Source organism: Pithys albifrons, chromosome 28 (assembly GCF_047495875.1).
Source record: "Pithys albifrons albifrons isolate INPA30051 chromosome 28, PitAlb_v1, whole genome shotgun sequence".
Lineage (NCBI taxonomy): Eukaryota > Metazoa > Chordata > Aves > Passeriformes > Thamnophilidae > Pithys > Pithys albifrons.
In genome coordinates this window covers 5,129,036-5,135,781 of record NC_092485.1, presented here as the reverse complement: position 1 = coordinate 5,135,781, position 6,746 = coordinate 5,129,036, and the positions used below count along the sequence as shown (strand labels likewise).

Below are 6,746 nucleotides of genomic sequence, written 5' to 3'. Positions count from 1 at the left end.
ACTAATACCTTAATTACTCGTCTGTAATTGCAGATCATTAACCTGCGGCCAGCCCCAGCGCCCATTGATCTTCTCACATCATTAACAGGTCTGGGCTGGAGCTGGGAGGGACGGAGGGGGCAGGGTGGTCCCTGACACGCTCCCAAATCCTCCACTTGCCACAGCCGGGCAGGGACGTGCCCACCGGCAGAACCCCCACACCGGGGGACCTCTCACACCCCAGCAGCGATGGGATGGGCAGCATCTGCCCCCCAAACCCCAGTGCTCGCAGGGAACCACGGAGCAAGTGCTGGAGTGTCCGTGTCTCATCCCATGGCGTCACTCCATCGGGACAGACCTCCCAGAAAACAGCCAGGACCTCGTGGCTGCGAATATTCCCGGGAAAGGCTCCGGATCTGCCAACACAGGCAACCGAAGGTGGCCAGGGTGTCACCCCCGAGCCGCCCCCTCCGAGGAAACCCCCGCGCAGGAGGTCGGGGACCGCCCACGGCAGCCGGAGCATCCCAAAATGTTGCCATACAGCGATTTCCTCAGCGGGAAGAGCAGCCTGGCTGGGTGCAATAGGTACAGATATCCAAATATGTGGCATATCTGGAGATATTGTATAATATATATGGGTCTATTGTATAATGCACGTACATATTTAGGCACAGGGGGTGCATTTAGACAGAAACACCACACAGAGATGGGTGTCCTGCCGACACATCCCCCAGCTGGGGCCGATCCCTTCCCTTCTTCCACCCCACAAAAAGGAGCTCGGACCCTCCAACACCCCCCCGCCCCAGGCCCTACACCTGCTCCGGCCCCAGGGACGGGCCGAGCCGGCGGCGCTCGGAGCAGACGACGGGGCTGTGCCGGGGGCTGGGGGAGCAGCAGGCTGGGGGATGCATTATGAATGATGCTGCAAGTCGCTCTGCCTCCCTGCCTGGTCCTTGGACTGTGGCAAGTGAGGTAAAGGCAGGAGGAAAAAAAAAACCTGCGCTCTCCGGGGAGCGGCGCGTGGTTGGCAGCGAGCGAGGAGCGCGCACGCAACGAGGAGGGAGGGAGGGAGGAGCACATCCTAATGCAGAGATGCTGCAGTGGCTCTGGGCACACACAGCCACACTCGGGCAGGCACCAGCCGAGCGCTGCCTCCTCGCAGCCGAGCCCCGGGCAGCGGAGAGACCCCGCAGCCCCCCGGCCCATGCCCACGCAGCCGCCCCGCACAAGGTAAGCGCCCTCCCCGCCGCCCCCCAGCCCGGGGGGTGAAGGAGGCTCCGCGTTCCGGGGCACCGTCCCCACCGGAGCCAACTTGTGCTTGGGTTTGCTTTGGCCAGGGGGCACCTGGCGGGTCGCTGTGGCCTCCGGCGGGGGTGGCAGGAGGAGCAGGGGGTGGTTGGGGCATTTCGGGCCGGGCGGTGCCCGCGCCGGAGCCGAGCCGGGGGTGGAGTTGGCAGAAGGGGGGGCCGCGGCTGTGGCACTTGTGGCAGGGGCTGGGCGGCCGAGGCGGACGCGGCTGTCAGCAGAAATGTCTCGTACGGGAAGGGTCTGGGAATATTTCTATTATTATTTACGGCTGGAATGCTTTTCCTGGTGCGTTGTGGCTCGAGGCACTTGGAGAGGGGTCGGGGAGGGCTTGGGGGGTTCCGCTGCACAAAACTACTCTGGCATCGCCAGCCGAGCCCGGGGCAGCCCGAGAGTTTCCTCTGCAGGGAGGCAGCAGCAGATGGTGGTGTCCCAATCCACCCTCCTGTGCCCCCCGGGGAGGGCAGACCCCAGGGCAGGGTGGGAATGGGGGTGCTCCGGGCACACAGAGGGGTTTGTGTGGCCGAGCTGTGGGTCAGGGGGGCTCAGGGCTGTGGGGAAGCCAGAGGGGCTCAGTGCAAAGTCCTGGACGAATTGCCCACCCCAGAGGGGGCACCTGTCAGTCAGGGCATCCTCTGCTCTCTCCCACTCACACAGGGTGGGTGTTTGGGTGGGAGCAGAGGCTGGAGGTGATTCAGGGGGCTCCCTCTTCCCGTGTCTTTAAACTTCCCAAGCTCCCTCCTCAGCCCACCCACGCTGACCCACTGACTCCAGGCTTGCTCCACTCCCACCAGCCCCAGCATGAGCCCTCTGGCTGCACTGGGGACTATTCAGAGGACGTTGTCATCTCTCCAAGGGAACACTGGTTGCTTTGAGGATGGGAGGCAGCAGCCTCTGCATCCCAGGGCTGGGAGCAATCCCAGCCCAAGGCTTTAGCCAGACCCCAGCACAGCCCTGCTCCTCCCAGGCCACCCCAAAACAGGGCCATGACAAGCTCTGAGGGTACAAAGCTCAAGCACAGACTCTTGCATGAGATTTAGGAGCAGGTTTGCATCCAAAAATGAACCTCTCAGGGCCAGATAGTTGGTACTGGCAGCAACACAACCCCAAAAACCACTTGCTTTGCTCATACAGGGAAGCTGCAGGTCCCAAACTTTCTAGAAATGATTGTACTTTCCACGGTAGATCAGAATCACCCCAAACTAAAGACAACAGAAAGCAAAAGCTGCACCTGGTGCACAGGTAGATAAAGACAAAGTGATGCCATTGCTCTTCTCTGTCCCCTGATCAATTCCTACCAGAGCAGCCACTGTTGTCACTCAGGATATTTGCAGGGAGTGCCATGCCCTGGGTTATTGTTTTCTCTGCAAATCACAAAAAGCAGAACCCAAGGCTGTCCTTAGGGAGGCATTTCCCCCACTCGCAGCAGCTCCACCTGCACAGGGAGGGAGCAGCCCATGGAGCTGGGAATGCACGTGGAGCTGAGCCCATCAGAGCCCAGCCTGGCTGTGCAGCCACACCGTGTGCTGTGTATGCCCAAAATCCAACCTAGACACGAAATTCCTTGGATTCTGATGAGAAACAGAGACCTCCCTGTGTTTCTAGGAACCCCCAAGAGCTCCAAGGTCTTCCACAGCACTTTGTCCCACCAATCCATGAGATTTGAAGGTGCTGGGCATGACACAACCCACGCAGCCACCTGGAAAACATCTCACCTCCAGGGAGACTCCCGGCAGCTCCAGGCAGGAGCACGGGGCTCCCTGCTCAGCAGAGCAGAGCTGGGGGAGGCAGAGATTCCTGGGATCAGGGCTCAGGGATGGCTCCTGGCTCAGGGAGGGCTCCTTGCTCAGGGAGGGCTCGTGGTTCTGGGATGGCTCCTGGCTCAGGGAGGGCCCCTGGTTCTGGGATGGCTCCTGGCTCAGGGATGGCTCCTGGTTCTGGGATGGCTCCTGGCTCAGGGATGGCTCCTGGTTCTGGGATGGCTCCTGGCTCAGGGAGGGCTCCTGGTTCTGGGATGGCTCCTGGTTCTGGGATGGCTCCTGGCTCAGGGAGGGCTCCTGGTTCTGGGATGCCTCCTGGTTCTGGGATGGCTCCTGGCTCAGGGAGGGCTCCTGGCTCAGGGAGGGCTCCTGTCTCTGGGATAACCAGCACAGAGCTCTGCCCTGCTCGGAACAGGGTCGGGGGTTGCTCTGGCTCGTGGGGATTTGCTCAGCCCACCCCTCTCCTTCCTGACTCAGTGCTGTGCATTCCCAGCCCTGCTTTCCAGGGATAAGAACCAAAGGTTCCCAGGGAGGTTTGGGCTGGGCTGATGGCAGTGGGAGCACATTGCTGCTCACCCCCCCCCTCGCTCCAGGAACCCCCAGCAGGGACTTTCAGAGGAGTTAAAAACACAGATGCACAGAAAGGGTTGAGGAGATTCCTTGGAAAGTCCTTTAAGAGTCAAAAAAATGGATGGAAGGGAAGAAACATCATTCAAACCTGCTGTGACAGGAGGTATCAGGCTCTTTCCAGACACTTTCTGCCTTTTCCTGTGCTCGGTGTCTGTGGGTTCTTGGGGAGCTGCAGAGCAGGAACAGCTCTCAGCAGAGGAGCAAACAGAGTCTGCTCTAAAGCTGCACCAAAACCATCTCCTTGAACCCAAAATGTTTTCTTCTCCACGACAAACCCTCCTGGCCCCACTGCCACCTTGCTGGGTCCAGGGGTGTCCAAGGGAGCTGTCCCGAGACTTCAGGGAGGACAAGAGGAATTCCCACCCAGAGCCAGTTGTAAATCCTGAACCCAGCCCCCCCCAGCAGCCTGGATCCTAAATTATTACATGTATTATTTATTGTACAGCCTGTAGAGCTGTCAGTCCTGCACCAGAGAGCCATAAAGCAGGAGGAAGAGGGATAGGTGCTTAGTGCTGATTCCTGCTTGGTTTTATAAAAACAAGAGCAGCCTGGCACTGTTTGGGGACTGAATCCTAAAGCCACTGTAACAAAGGCAGGAGGGAAGGCTGGACACAGGGATGGTGCCTTTCAAGGATCAGAAGAACTGGCACCACTGCAGGGGATCCCTTCACCTCACCCTGGGAGGGAGGGGATTTAACACCAAGGTCCCCCTGGGGAAGCTGCACCTCCCCAGCATGACCAGTACCAGCACCCAGTGGGGCAGTGGGGCCAAGGTGAGGGATGAGGAGCTCTGTGGGGCTGGAAAAGATGCCCAGTGCTGTGCAGGGATCCCCAGGAAGGCTCTGGCTGTTGGTGAGACCTCACCCAGTGCCAGCCAGGCTGGTAGCTCAGGGCTCCCCCTCCCAACACCTCCCCAGGGCTGCCTTGGCCAGGCGGTTTCCCAAAGCTCTCCACTTGTTTTTCCTCACTCCCAGCACCAATTCCTGCCAAGGCAGCAGCGGGGAGGGGATGGAGCAGGCTCTGGTGCAGGTAGGGAGCTATTTATACCTGTGCCACATCAAAGAATCTCAGCTGCTGACGGCACAGAGCTCTAATAGCAGAGAGTGGGAGGGTTGGCGAGGCTGGCAGAGCTGTGGATGTCCCAGAGTTTAGGCAGAGCTCCCCACAGCTCAGCTCTGCCTGCTCCAGGCATGGAGAGGAAAGGGAAACCTGCAGTGGGAAGCTTTAGTTTGGAGCTTTATTTGGGGGAGGTGAACTCGACTCCCTTCCTGTCCCAACACCCAACCGGTCTCAGCATCCCCTCCCGTGCAACCCAGGTTAGTGCCCAGCATTGCCCAGGGAAACAGGGGCAGGCTGTGCCCAGCAATGCCTGGAGAGTGCTTTGCACCACGGTGAGTGTCTGGCAGAGGGACCCAGCACTGGGAACTTGAACCAGCATGACCGAGGGTTTGGGGCTGACCTGCCCTCCCCACCACCCCAAGCTCAGCTGGAGTCACTTGTGGCCTTGTTCTCAAAGACTTTAAGCATCTCTCCAGCTCTACTGACTGAACTATTGATTGAAACACGAGCCTGGAGGGAGAGCTTAGAGCTGCAGCCTGGCTTAACACCCCCAGCTCGTGCCCAGCCTGAGAGGCAGCACCAGCTTGGGGGGGATTCACCTCCTCAGCCAAAATTCCTCTGTCCCCTCTGCCCCAGGCTCTGGAGACGCCTGGGAAGGTCTCCTGGCTGCTCCTGTAGGTCTGCTTTGTTTTCTTACCTGCCCCAAGGCATTTCCTCAGGGCTGAGCTGCTGCAGCTGCCCCGGGACCCACCCTGGGGGTGGCAGAGCCTGGCCCAGCTGTGGGAACCCCCAGGGCCCACCAGGAGCTTCAGCCCCAAACCCTGAGGATCTACCAAGAGTTCATTACAGCAGAGCAGAGGATCAGGCACTGAGGTGATGGCAGCCAGAGATGGGAATGGCTTGGCCAGGGGGGAAAAAGAACAATAATAATAATAATAATAATAATAATAATAATGGCAAACAGACTAACTGCAAAGCTCAGATCTAAAATTCAAACTAACATAACAGAAGGGCAGGAAAGGCCCCCTCCTAACATCACCCTTTGGATCACAATTAGTTTTAGCACCACAGGGATCCCAGTGCCCAGCCCAGCCCGTGCCACCCACACCCCTCTCCATGTCCCTGGAACGAGAGCAGGTCCAGGCTTTGTCTCCTCACAAAGAGGGGGTTTGCCTGGATGGGGCTGAACCAAAAGAAAGCTCCCACTGGGCTCCTGGGACAATGAGGTGCTGTGACCCGTGATGGCCATGGATGCACCAGCCAATTATTGGAGAAAAGCACTTTAAGGGTCCAGGGAAAACAGGCAGTGCTGGGAGCAGGATGGAGCTTTCCTGCTGGGATCACAGCAGGGCCCAACCTGTTCCTCACACCACGACCAGCAGGGCCAGCCAGGCTTGTTCTAACCCCAGCAGAAGCCAAACCTCTCCCTGCTTTTAGATCCTGGAACCACTGAGAGATCTGAACCCAGAAAAGCTCAGGAAAGGCTGAATTCAGAGTCTGGCCCTAAATGAGTGTCCTGAGCACAGGCAGATTTACAGCAGGACAGACACCTTACAACAAACCCATTTGTAGCTCACAGAAACACGCTGTGCTGGGACAGACAGAATGTACCCAACCTTGGAAAGGGTTTGCAAGCCCAGAGAACATCAAAGGGCTGCCCTTTGCAGCCTTGGCCATGGTCCTGAATAAAAGAGACACTCAGAGCACAGGAGGAGTTCCAGCACCTCCCACCCCGAGGAGCATCCCTGGGGAACAGGAGCTGCCCCAGTTCCTCACTAGTGCTCTGGTCACTGAGCACAGCAGAGGGAATTACACTGATTTATCCTGGTAATGGACAGTGCTTTGCTGGGCTGTGTCATCTCCTGTCAAAGCCCATCTCCTGCCCAATCCCACCTCTGGCCTCCCCACACCCCAAATCCTGCTGGAGTCCCCCCCTCCAGAGGATGCTGCTCCACAGGCAGGGCCAGGCAGCAGCAGGGCCAGGCAGCAGCTCCTCCCCAGAGGCCCAGGACT

General features: G+C 58.8%; 1 protein-coding gene across 1 annotated transcript in view; it reads left to right on the top strand.

Annotated features, from left to right (window-relative positions):
* Window positions 1-1,056: 1,056 nt before the first annotated feature.
* CNTN2 (contactin 2) overlaps window positions 1,057-6,746 on the top strand; it is a 29,497-nt gene continuing 23,807 nt past the window's right edge. Inside the window, exon 1 of the mRNA XM_071578742.1 lies at window positions 1,057-1,209. The gene's annotated coding sequence lies outside the window, so the exon portion shown is untranslated. The remainder of the gene's footprint in view (window positions 1,210-6,746) is intronic.